General features: G+C 44.1%; 1 protein-coding gene across 1 annotated transcript in view; it reads left to right on the forward strand.

The window, feature by feature from the left end:
* The first annotated feature begins 282 nt into the window (after positions 1 to 282).
* CTNNA1 (catenin alpha 1) overlaps positions 283 to 12,241 on the forward strand; it is a 186,105-nt gene continuing 174,146 nt past the window's right edge. The window contains exon 1 of the mRNA XM_077911874.1: positions 283 to 342. The gene's annotated coding sequence lies outside the window, so the exon portion shown is untranslated. The remainder of the gene's footprint in view (positions 343 to 12,241) is intronic.

The raw sequence follows: 12,241 nt of genomic DNA on the forward strand, positions 1-12,241 counted from the left end.
CCTGGCCTGAACCCCCACTAGGGGCCTGAGGTGAAGTAACTCAGGGGTACAGGGCGGAGAGCAAGAGGTCCCGGCTCGGCGTCACCGGGGTCCCCCGGTCGGGGCCTCGTCCCCAAGGCGAGGGCCGGGAAAGCGGGACGGCGGCGGGAGGCGCCGGGAAGAGCGCCGGAGGGAGGTGCCGGGAAGGGCGGGCGGGGCCGGGGCCGCGGGCGGGGGGCGGGCCGGGGGCGGGGGCGCCTGGCGGCCCATTTCCTCCTCGGAGTCGGACTGGAGGGAGACAAAGCGGCGGCCGTCGGCTCCGGGCCTCGGGAACCTTCCTGCGCTCGCCCCCCCTCGCCGCAGGTAACTCTCTTGACGGGGGCGCGGGCTCCGCAGCCGGCCCGAGGGGCTCCTCCTGCGCGCGGGCCGCGGGCTCCGGGGCGACCCCGCCCTGAGCGGGCTCCCGGCGCGCTGCGGGGCGGCGATCGCCGGCTTCCCGTGCGGCTTCCCGTGCGGCTTCCCGTGCGGCTTCCCGTGCGGGGCCCCGGCCTGCGCTCCGGCCCGGCGGGCGGGGCGGCGCTCCCGGCGCTCGGCAAGTTGGGGGGCCGCGCGGCGGCTGGAGCGGAGCGGGCGGCGGGCCCGGCGGGGGCGCGGCGCTGCCTCTCGGGAAAGTTTCTCCGGGCTTCCAAACTTTGTCCCGGGCGGCTCGGGGCGCGCGCCGGGCCCCTCGGCCGCCTTCCGCCTGGAGGGGAGCCCGCGCCGTGTTTCCGGTGCGGGAGTGGCGGGGAGTTGAGCTTTCCTGGGAAGTGATTGCGGCTTGTGGTTTCCGTGGTCGCACCCTCCTCCCCCTCCCCCCTCCCCCTTCCTCCTCTCCCCTCCCCCCTCCCCCGAAACTGGGCGGTGCGCGGCCGGGAGTGGCGCAGGGCCCGGGCCCCCGCGGAGGGCGAGGTGGGGCGGCGGGTCTGCGCCCGGCCGGCGGGGAGGGGGCGCCGCCCCCGAGCGGACTTCGGCGAGAGCGCGGGGAACCTTTGTTGTGAGGTTGCTCGGCCTTCCGTGCGCTGCGCCCGGGGCGGTCCTTGTCCTCACGGGCGGCGCCGCAGGCTCCCTCTTGACTCTGGAAGGATCGTGCGTGATTGGAAGCACTTGTTGGAAAAAAATGTGGCCCGAATGCCTGACCCTGGCTTGGCGGGAGTGGCTTCCCGAGGTGCGGGCGGCCCTCGGCTCAGGCCGGGATTGGCCGACGTCCTCTTAGGGCCTCTGGCGTCTCTGTGACATTTCTTCGGTGTTCGTTTGGGACGGAATTTGCAATTTAGAAGAGTAAGATAGGTTAAGTCTCCCAACTAAAATTAAGGGCCGTTTCGTACTTATGTTGAAGGAAACGGTTACATCATTGTATTGTTGCAACAGGATGTGCGTTTCTATGAGGATATTTTGTTCAGCAGTGACTTTTTCAACGACTGCAAGTATATGTTACTTTAAAAAATATATATAAATTAGATTAATGAGGATATGTTAACTTTGTTTTACAAGGCGAAAGAGAAATTATCCATAGCCTCTGCTCAGTTGTTTACCCTTCTGGACTTTATTAAGTTAAATAAGCTCTAAAAAAATTTTATTTATTTATTTATTTATTTATTTATTTATTTATTTATTTATTTATTTATTTATTTATTTATTTATTTATGAGAGTGAGTGAGCGCGAGAGAGCACGAGTAGGGGAAGGAGCTGAGGGAGGAGGAGAATCGGGCTCCCTCCTGAGCACTGAACCCCTCGTGGTGTCGATCTGGAGAGGGGCCTAATAAATTTTGTTTGGAGAAGTCCAGAAAGTGTCTGGAAGGGAGTGGCATTTATTTGAACTGTATGAAACGCGATTCGGGTTTTGTCAGTGGAGGAAGCATAAAAGGCAATAGGAATTGGTGTAATTACAATATGACTCTTCTGATTTTCCTTGTTTTTGGCTCTTCTCTCTCTCTCTCTCTTTTTAAGATTGTATTTATTTATTCACCAGAGACACAGGCAGAGGGAGAAGCAGGCTCCATGCAGGGAGCCCGGTGTGGGACTTGATCCTGGGTCTCCAGGATCAGGCCCTGGGCTGAAGGCACGCTAAACCGCTGAGCCACCCAGGCTGCCCTTGGCTCTTGCTTCTTATTGTTTTTCCTTTTAATCCACTCCTACCCAAGATTTCTTTCAAACCTATCCCAGTCTCTGACATCATTGAGGTGGTATCACAGTCATTGCCATCAGCAGCATCTCATTCTGTACAGTAATTGAGATCTCCCTCTAAGCTGAGAATCCCTTCTCTGCCCAGTTTTCATATCTTCAGACTTCAGCGCTCAAGTCCCAAGTTTTCTATTTCGGTAGTGGATGTCTCACCTCACCTGTGTGGTCACCTGTACACCAGAGAGCTATGTGTCCCAGGGGCTTCTCAAATTCAGCATGCCCCAAATGAGACACCTTTCTTTTCTGGAAACCTAAACCATTTGTGGAGATCAACAGTAACTGTTGATCAGGAATTTTTTGAGAAAGTAGTAGCCTGAGACATGACAGACCCACCTGGTTGTTGAAGGTGGTTACGTGTAGTGGTGGTGAAGATCTGGACCAAGGGAACAGTCCTCGGCTTGTGTAAAGATCCTGAGACAGGAAGGAACTTCGTGTGTTTTGAGACCTAAGACCTGTATAGCTTGAGTACTTTTGGAGTGGGGAGAAGGTCTTCCACAAGATTGCCAGGGAACAGGTTTAGATTTTACTCTAAGATCTGTTAGAAGCCATAGTAGGGAGTTTCATGATGTGATATTTTATTTTATTTATTTATTTAAAAAAATTAAAAAAATTATTTATGATAGTCACACACACATACACACACACAGAGAGAGGCAGAGGGAGAAGCAGGCTCCATGCACCTGGAGCCCAACGTGGGATTTGATCCCGGGTCTCCAGGATTGCGCCCTGGGCCAAAGGCAGGCTCCAAACCACTGCGCCACCCAGGGATCCCCATGATGTGATATTTTAAAGGAAGATGGTGGGAGTGAGGTGGTGCTGATGAAAGAAGCTGTAGTTTGGGGAAGTGAGACAGGGTTTAAATAAGGATTGGGTGTAGGGGCCTAGGCTTATCTATAACTTGTAGAAACAAGTTATAGATGTTCAATGATGCATACCTCTCTTCCCAACTGTATTCTGTCCCTTTCATGATGAGCTCTTAGTCACGCCTCATGACTCAGGGCTTTCCTTTCTGGTAGCGAACCTCTTCTTACCAGGAGATGTACTCCATTATTCTGTACCTTATATTATTGAGTCCCCATTTGCCTTTTCTGCTACAAAAAAGTGGTCCTGTGAGGTGAGCCCCTTGGTAGCCTTAGCCTTTGACTTGCATGACCTGGAGGGCAAATGAGATACTGTTGAATGAATGAGGAAGAAAAAGAGTTTAACATCTAGAGTCTAGCTTGTGGGTGGAACTATGACAATGAGGCAATGGTCAGATTATGGAGAGCTTCACAGTGAAAACCGTCTCCATTCCATTGTTCCTCCTTTTCTCATCATGTCTAATCAGAGATGAAATCCTGTTCATCCAGTGTTCCTCTTACGTTAATTCCTTTTTTCTCTTTTCTTTGTTCCACTGCAGTTTAGATTATCTTTTTTTTTTTTTTTAAGATTTTATTTATTTATTCATGAGAGACAGAGAGAGAGAGAGAGGCGCTGAGACACAGGCAGAGGGAGAAGCAGGCTCCATGCAGGGAGCCCGACCTGGGACTCCATTCCGGGTCTCCAGGATCATGCCCTGGGCTGAAGGTGGCGCTAAACCGCTGAGCCACGCAGGATGCCCATCTTCTTATCTTTGAGCTATTGAAACTACTTGAGGTTCTCTGGATAAATTTTTCTATTTTTGTTTGCTTTGGTGGCTTTTTCATATTCTTCCTTTGCCTGAACCTGTTCTCTTTTTTTCATCCATGTGACAAACTCATTTACTCTTTAAAATCTACCTTAGATGTCAGTGCCTCTGGGTTTTCTCTTAGAACTCAGTGCTTCTTGGGTAGCTTGTACATATTCTGTGGTTGCATTTTTCATACTGTTTGGCAAGTATTTTTATATATCTTTATCCCAGCTGGGGGTTTCTTAGAAATGGGGCCTGGGCTTTTATTTTTGACAAAACTTTTTAAAAGATTTTATTTATTTATTCATGAGAGACAGAGAGAGAGAGAGAGAGACAGAGAGAGAGAGAGGCAGAGACACAGGCAGAGGGAGAAGCAGGCTCCATGCAGGGAGCCTGACCTGGGACTTGATCCCAGGTCTCCAGGATCATGCCCTGGGCTGAAGGCGGCGCTAATCCGCTGAGCTACCCGGGGCTGCCCAAAACTTTTAGAAATTAGAGTATGATATACAAGTAGAAGAGTGCTCAAATCATGCGTACCTAACTACTTAATGAAGTATTTTTTTAAAGATTATTTGTTTATTTATTCATGAGAGAGAGAGAGAGATGGGCAGAGACACAGGCAGAGGGAGAAGCAGGCTTCATGCTGGGAGCAGGACGTGGGACTGGATCCCGGGTCTCCAGGATCACGCCCTGGGCTGCACACGGTGCTAAACCGCTGCGCCACCGGGGCTGCCCACCTTTCAGTTTTTAACACCTAAGCAGTACTTACGTTCATGTGAGAAACTTACTGCTATCTCCTTGCTGAACTGATCAGACTCAGGTTGGCATTCAAGACCTTCTAAATTCTAGGGACACCTTGGTGGCTCAGTTAAGTGTCTGTTCAGGTCATGATCCTGGGGTCTTGGGATTCAGCCCTGTGTCCAGCTCCCTGCTCAGCGCAAGTCTACTTCTCTCCCCACTCTCTGGCTCATGTGCGGTGTGCGCTCTCTTTCTCTCTCCCATAAATAAATAAAATCTTAAAAAAATGCCCCTTCTAAATTCTGGCCCTAAATTAATTTGTTCAGCTTTCCCTCCCTGCTCTCCCTTCCTTCCTTTCTCTCTCTCTCTTTCTTTGTTTCTTTCAAATTTTATTTATTTATTCATGAGAGACATGCAGAGAGAGATAGGCAGAGGGAGAAACAGGCTCCTCCCAGGGAGCAGGATGGGAGACTCCATCCCAGGACCCCAGGACCATGCCCTGAGCTAAAGGCAGATGCTCAACTGCTGAGCCACCCAGGATGGTTTATTTTACTTAGCATAATACTTTCAAGGTTCACTTGTGTTGTAGCATATGTCAGAATTTCCTTCCTTCTTTCTTTTCTTTTAAAGATTTATTTATTTATTTGTTTATTTATTTATTTATTTATGATAGAGAGAGAGGCAGAGACACAGGAGGAGGGAAAAGCAGGCTCCACGCTGGGAGCCTGACGTGGGCCTGGATCCCGGGACTCCAGGATCGCGCTCTGGGCCAAAGGCAGGCGCCAAACCGCTGAGCCACCCAGGGATCCCCATTTCCTTCCTTTTTTAAAGCAGAATTATAATCTCTTGTCCGTTCATCTGTTGATGGACACTTTGGTTGCTTCCACCTTTTAGCTGTTAGTAATGCTGACACGGACATGGGTGTATACATAATGTGTTTGTATCCCTGTTTTCAATTCCTTTGGATAGGAACCCAGAAATGAAATTTTTGGGTCATAAGATAAATTCAGTGCTTACAATTTGCACAGTTGCACAGCAGTGCAACTGCTGTACTATTTTCTACAGTAGCTGTGCCATTTTATATTTTTACTAGTAGTGTATGAGAGTTCTAGTTTCTCTTCACATCCTTACCAACAATTGTTATTTTTTTCTTTCTTTTTTAAATAGCCATCCTAACAGAAGTGAGGGGATATTTCTTTGTGGTTTTGATTTGCATTTCTCTGATTAGTGACCTTGAACATCTTTTCATGTGATTATTGGCTATTTGTATATTTTCTTTGAGGAAATCTCTGTTCAAGTCCTCTGGTAATTTTAATTGGGTTGTTTCCTTTTTTGTTCAGTTGTAGATGTTCTTTATATGTTCTGAATTTAAAAAAAATTCCAGTGTAGTTAACAGAAGATGTTATCGTTTCAGTTGTACAGTGTAGTGTTTCAGCAATTCTGTTCATTACTCAGTACCTATTCATGTTAAGTGTACCCTTAATCCCCTTTACTGATTTCACTCATCCCCTACCCACCTCCCCCCTGGTACGAATCAGTTTGTTTTCTATAATTAAGAGTCTATTTTTTGGTTATCGTTTTTTTTCCTTTGTTTTGTTTCTTAAATTGCACATATGAGTGAAATCATATTGTATTTGTCTCTCTGATTTATTTCCCTTAGCATTGTACTTTCTAGATCCACCCAGTTGCAAATGGCAAGATTTCGTTCTTTTTGATGACTAATATTCCATTGTGTATACCACATCTTCTTTATCTGTTCGTTAATCAGTGGACGCCTGGCTGCTTCCATAAGTTGGCTATTGTAAATAATACTGCAGTGAACATAAAGATGCATCTATCTTTTTGTTTTTGTTTTCTTAAGATTTTATTTATTTATTTGACAGAGAGCACAATCAGAGGGGTGGCAGGCAGAGGGAGAGGGAGAAGCAGGCGCAGGGTGCCTGATGTGGGACTCCATCCCAGGACCCTGAGATCACAGCCTGAGCTGAAGGCAGACGCGTAACTGACTGAGCCACCCAGGCGCCCTGCATGTATCTTTTTGAATGAATGTCTTCATATTCTTTGGGTAAATATCCAGTAGTGAATATACATTCTGGATATTAATCCCCTTTTAGTATATGTTTTGTAAATATTTTCTCTTAAGTTTTTGTGTTGCCTTTTCACCCTGTTGATAATGTCCTTTGATGCACAGAATTTTAAATTTTGATCAAGGTCAGTTTATCTATTTTTTCTTTTGTTGTCTGTTTTTGGTGTTACGTATAAAAAGTCGGTGAATACAATGGGTTGGAGCGTCTCTATTTTTTTCTTTTTCTTTTTAAATCATAAATTTATTTTTTATTGGTGTTCAATTTGCCAACATACGTAATAACACCCAGTGCTCATCCCGCCAAGTGCCCCCCTCAGTGCCAGTCACCCGTTCACTCCCACCCCCTGCCCTCTATTTTTTTTTCTTTCACCACTTTAGCTATACTGTGGATACCTTGAAGGCAGGAACTAAGTTACTATTGTAGACCCTGTTTTCCTCCAGCAAAGTGAGCCAGAGTGAGCAAGGAAAAAGTAAGGACAATTTTTTAAATATAATTTTTATTTATTTTATTTTATTTAATTAATTTTTAAAAAGATTTTATTTATTTATTGATGAGAGACACAGAGAGAGGCAGAGACACAGGCAGAGGGAGAAGCAGACTCCATGCAGGGAGCCTGACCTGGGACTGGATCCCCGGTCTCCAGGATCATGCCCTGGGCCAAAGGTGGCGCTAAACTGCTGAGCCGCCCGGGCTACTAAATATAATTTTTAAAAGGTCATAATGAACAATAACCAGTTATGTTTAGAGTGGGGTGTTTCCTGCTATTGCTAATTTGTCATTGATTGTGTCTGTCTCATGAATTATGATGATAACATGTTTTTAGGAGTTTTTAATTTAAAAGTCCCAAGTGGAGAGTGTATGGAGTTTGAACTTTGTCACCTGCATAATGAATAAGATTATTTATTTATTTATTTAGTTTTTTTTTTTTTTTTAAGATTTTTATTTATTTATTCATGAGAGACACAGAGAGAGAGAGAGGCAGAGACACAGGCAGAGGAAGAAGCAGGCTCCATGCAGGGAGCCCAAGATGGGACTCAATCCCAATCCCGGGTCTTTTTTATTTATTTATTTATTTTTATTTATTTTTTTTATTTTATTTTATTTTTTTTTTTTAATTTATTTATGATAGGCACACAGTGAGAGAGAGAGAGGCAGAGACACAGGCAGAGGGAGAAGCAGGCTCCATGCACCGGGAGCCCGATGTGGGATTTGATCCCGGGTCTCCAGGATCGCGCCCTGGGCCAAAGGCAGGCGCCAAACTGCTGCGCCACCCAGGGATCCCTATTTTTTTTTTAAATTTTTTTAAAATTTTTATTTATTTATGATAGTCACACAGAGAGAGAGAGAGAGAGAGAGGCAGAGACACAGACACAGGCAGAGGAAGAAGCAGGCTCCATGCACCAGGAGCCCGACGTGGGATTCGATCCTGGGTCTCCAGGATCGCGCCCTGGGCCAAAGGCAGGCGCTAAACCGCTGCGCCACCCAGGGATCCCTCAATCCCGGGTCTTCAGGATCAGGCCCTGGGCTGAAGGCAGTGTTAAACCACTGAGCCCCCCCTCCCCCCCACCCCCCAGGCTGCCCCAAGAAGAGAATTTGTAAAGAATATTTATTTGTTTATTCTTTAAGATTTTATTTATTTACTTGACAGAGCGTAAGCAGGGGGAATGGCAGAGGGAGAGGGAGAAGCAGGTTCCTGGGGATCAGGGAGCCCAATGCCAGGCTCCATCCCAGGACCCTGGGATCATAGACCTGAGCCGATGTCAGATACTTAACCTGAGGAGCCACCCAGGTGCCCCTATGAAGGATATTTAACTTCTAATGTGATAAAATGGTAATTTATTCTTTCATTTATGGAGTCCTGAACAGGAAATGTTTTTATCCATATTAAGTGGGTTGTCCTACAAGTAAAACTAGTGAACTAGTTCAGTATTTAAATAGTATTAAATTGCTGCTTCCTTTAGACTCTCTTAGACAACAAATTCTTTGGCTAGATGCCGAGCTCCTTCAGGGCAATTCATTCTTCTGAATCTTTGACTCCTGTGATACCTGACTCATTTGTAAACCCATAGCAGATACTCTTTGATAAATACTGTATAAGTTATAATAGGTATACATATGCTATATGTAGGATTGTGCCAGGGGGTGGAGGCATGGCTTTACATTCAGCTTATTCAAGTTTTTTTGGTAATAAAATTTATAGCACTTAGAGATAAACTCTGTTAATAACATTTTGGTGTACATCTTCTAATCTTTTTTTCTAGGTATGTATACTGTCTGTAACTTATAAATATTTTATTTATTTATTCATTATTTATTTGTTTATTCATTCATCCACACAGAAAGAGAGGCAGGCTCCATGCAAGGAGTCCGATGTGGGACTTGATCCCGGGAATCAGGTTCAGGCCCTGAGCCAAAGGCAGACGCTCAACCGTTGAGCCACCCAGGTGTCCCTGTCTGTAACTTTTATAAAAATTAGTTTTTAATGTATGTGCTCTTTTGTAATCTTTGTAATCTACTGGCCATTTATTATAATTTGAACATTTCCCTATTAGTGGGATAAGATTGACTTTTTTTTTTAAGATTGACTTTTATTTTAAGTATCACTTAGAAAAAAAGACTGCCAAATAAACTAGGCAATGACGTCATATGTAAGATACATCCGAATTTTAGAGACTTAAAAATGTAAAATACATATGCTTTAGAACTGATGACATGATTAATTGTATAATCCTAATATAGCATGTTAATGTTATTAATGCTAATAATGCCCCTACTATTCTGTTATGTAGCTTTTTTTTTTTAATTTTTTTTTTTTTTTCATTTATCAATGATAGTCACACACACAGAGAGAGAGAGAGAGAGAGAGAGGCAGAGACACAGGCAGAGGGAGAAGCAGGCTCCATGCACCGGGAGCCTGACGTGGGATTCGATCCCGGGTCTCCAGGATCGCGCCCTGGGCCAAAGGCAGGCGCTAAACCGCTGCGCCACCCAGGGATCCCTGTTATGTAGCTTCTTTTTAATCAACTCTCTGTTAAACATTTAGTTTGCTTCCAGAGCTTCTTTAGTGTAGCTAATCTTCTGCCCATCCTTGATTATTTATTATGGATAACTTTGAAGTGGAATTCCTGGGGAAAAGTTTTGCTGTTGTTTAAAAAATTTTTTCAGGGGTACCTGGGTGGCTCAATTGGTTGAGCATTGAGCATCTGCCTTTGGCACAGGTAATGAACCCATGGTCCTGGGGATTGTGGGATTGAGCCCCATGTAAGACTCCCTGAGTCGGCTTCTTCCTCTCTCCCTCCTCTCCCCTCCTCTCCGCTTGTGCATGATCTCTCAAATAAATAAAATCCTTAAAGTTTTATAAATCTCAAAAAAAAAATCTTTAAAGAAAATAAAAATGTCTAGTTATGTTTTATCAACATGGATTATTTGGTACATTAATTAAAAAATTTTTTTTAAAGATTTTATTTATTCATGAGAGACAGAGAGAGAGAGAGAGAGAGAGGGAGAGAGAGGCAGAGAGAGAAGCAGGCTCCATGCAGGGAGCCTGATGTGGGACTCAGTCCCCCACCTCCAGGATCACACCCTGGGCTGAAGGTGATGCTAAACCGCTGAGCCACCCGGGCTGCCCCCTAATTTTAAATTTTTTTAGGAACTGTCATACTTACCATATTACATTCCTACGGGCAGTACACAAGGGCTCTAATTTCTCCACATCTTTGACAACACTTTCTGTCTTATTTTTTTCTTTTTTCTTTGATGGTCGCCATCCTAATGAATATGAGGGGTTATTTCATTGTAGTGTTGATTTGCATTTCCCTAGTGACTCGTGGTGTTGAGTATCTTTTGATGTGTTTGTTGGACATCCCTGTGTATCTCTGGAGAAATGTTTATTCAGATCCTTTGCACATCATTGAGTTGTTTTTTTGGTGTTTGATTTTAGGAGTTCTCTGTATTTTCTGAGAATTAATCCCTTATCTCATATGACTTGAAAATATTTTCTTCCATTATCTAAGTTGCCTTTTTACCCTGTGGATTATGTCCTTTGTACACAGAAGTTTTTATTTTGATGAAGTCCAATTTACTTGTGCCTTTGGTGATGTATGAAGGAAATCATCTCCGTATCCAATGTCATGAAACTTTTGCCCTGTGTCTTTTTTCTAAGAGTTTAATAGTTTTAGCTTAACAGTTAGGTCTTTGGTCCATTTTGAGTTCATTTTTCTGTATGTTATTTGGTAATGATCCAATTTCATTCTTTTACATGTGGATATGCAGGTTACTCCGCACCATTTGTTGAAAAGACTGTCATTTCCTCTTTGAATGGTTTTGACACCTTTGTTGAAAATAATTTGATTGTAAATGTGAGCTTTTGTTTATGGATTGTTTTTTCTCTTGGTCTTTTTTTTTTTTTTTTAAGGTTTTATTTATTTATTCATGAGAAACACAGAGAGAGGGAGGCAGAGACCTAGGCAGATGGAGAAGCATCCTCCATGCCAAGTGCCCAGTGCGGGACTTGATCCCGGAAATCCGGGATCACACACTGAGCAAAAGGCAGATGCTCAACTGCTGAGCCACCCAGGCATCCCTACCATGCTGTTTTGATTGCTGTAGTTTTGTATTAAGCTGATGCCAAATTAGCTCCTGACACTAGTAACATTTTGTACATTTTTATTCTGTGATTCAAATGTGTACATGTGTTGTGAAAATAAATTCATTTATGTTATATATATTTTTATTGTGGAAGTGATTACAGAGCTGTGAGAGTTTGATAAAACTTGTGGAATAGTACACCAGAGTAAATCTTACTGTGTGTGAAAGTGATAAAATAGGTAAAAAATAGTCATCGAAAAAAAATTTTTTTGCAAATTTGATCTTTGACATATACATAAATAATGAAAACGAAGGTTAATTATCATTTCTGCTTTCTCAGCTTAAATAATTTTTTCCTTATGAGTGACTGTGAAGACACACCCTTAAAAGTATTCAAGGAATACTTGAATACGTTAAAATATGTTATAATGTACACATTGGAGGATTTGAATCTTACTAGTTCCTTCTGTTTTCTTTGAAGAAAAAAAAAAGCGAAACCTGGGTGGCTCAGTTGGTTGAGCCTATGCCTTTGGCTGGGATGGTGGTCCTGGAGTCCTGGATTTAAGCCTCACAAACGGCTCCCTGCTCAGCGGGAACCTGCTTCTCCCTCTAACTCTGTCCCTCCACCCTGGTCACCCACATGTGCTCTCTCTCTCTCAAATGAATAAAACCTTAAACAAAAATTCAGAAAAGAAAAAAAGATAAATGCAAAATATATCAGGCTTCTTGGGAGAGCCTTCCTGAGCAACAATTCCTAAAATATACCCAGATGCTAGTGTGCTAGCTTCCAGACCTTGAGGGTCATTGCTTGTGTAGTGTGTTGATCAGCTCAGCCTCTCACAAGGTATGCCTGGGCCAAACAGTCTGGGGAAGTGAACAGTATGGCTTGATATGCCCTGTCTAATGCTGTTTGTTCACTTGCAAGAGCACTATACTAAATTTATGCATTATTGAAAGTTCAAAGCATGCAGAAATAACCGTG

The sequence above is a fragment of the Canis aureus genome, chromosome 10, assembly GCF_053574225.1.
Source record: "Canis aureus isolate CA01 chromosome 10, VMU_Caureus_v.1.0, whole genome shotgun sequence".
Lineage (NCBI taxonomy): Eukaryota > Metazoa > Chordata > Mammalia > Carnivora > Canidae > Canis > Canis aureus.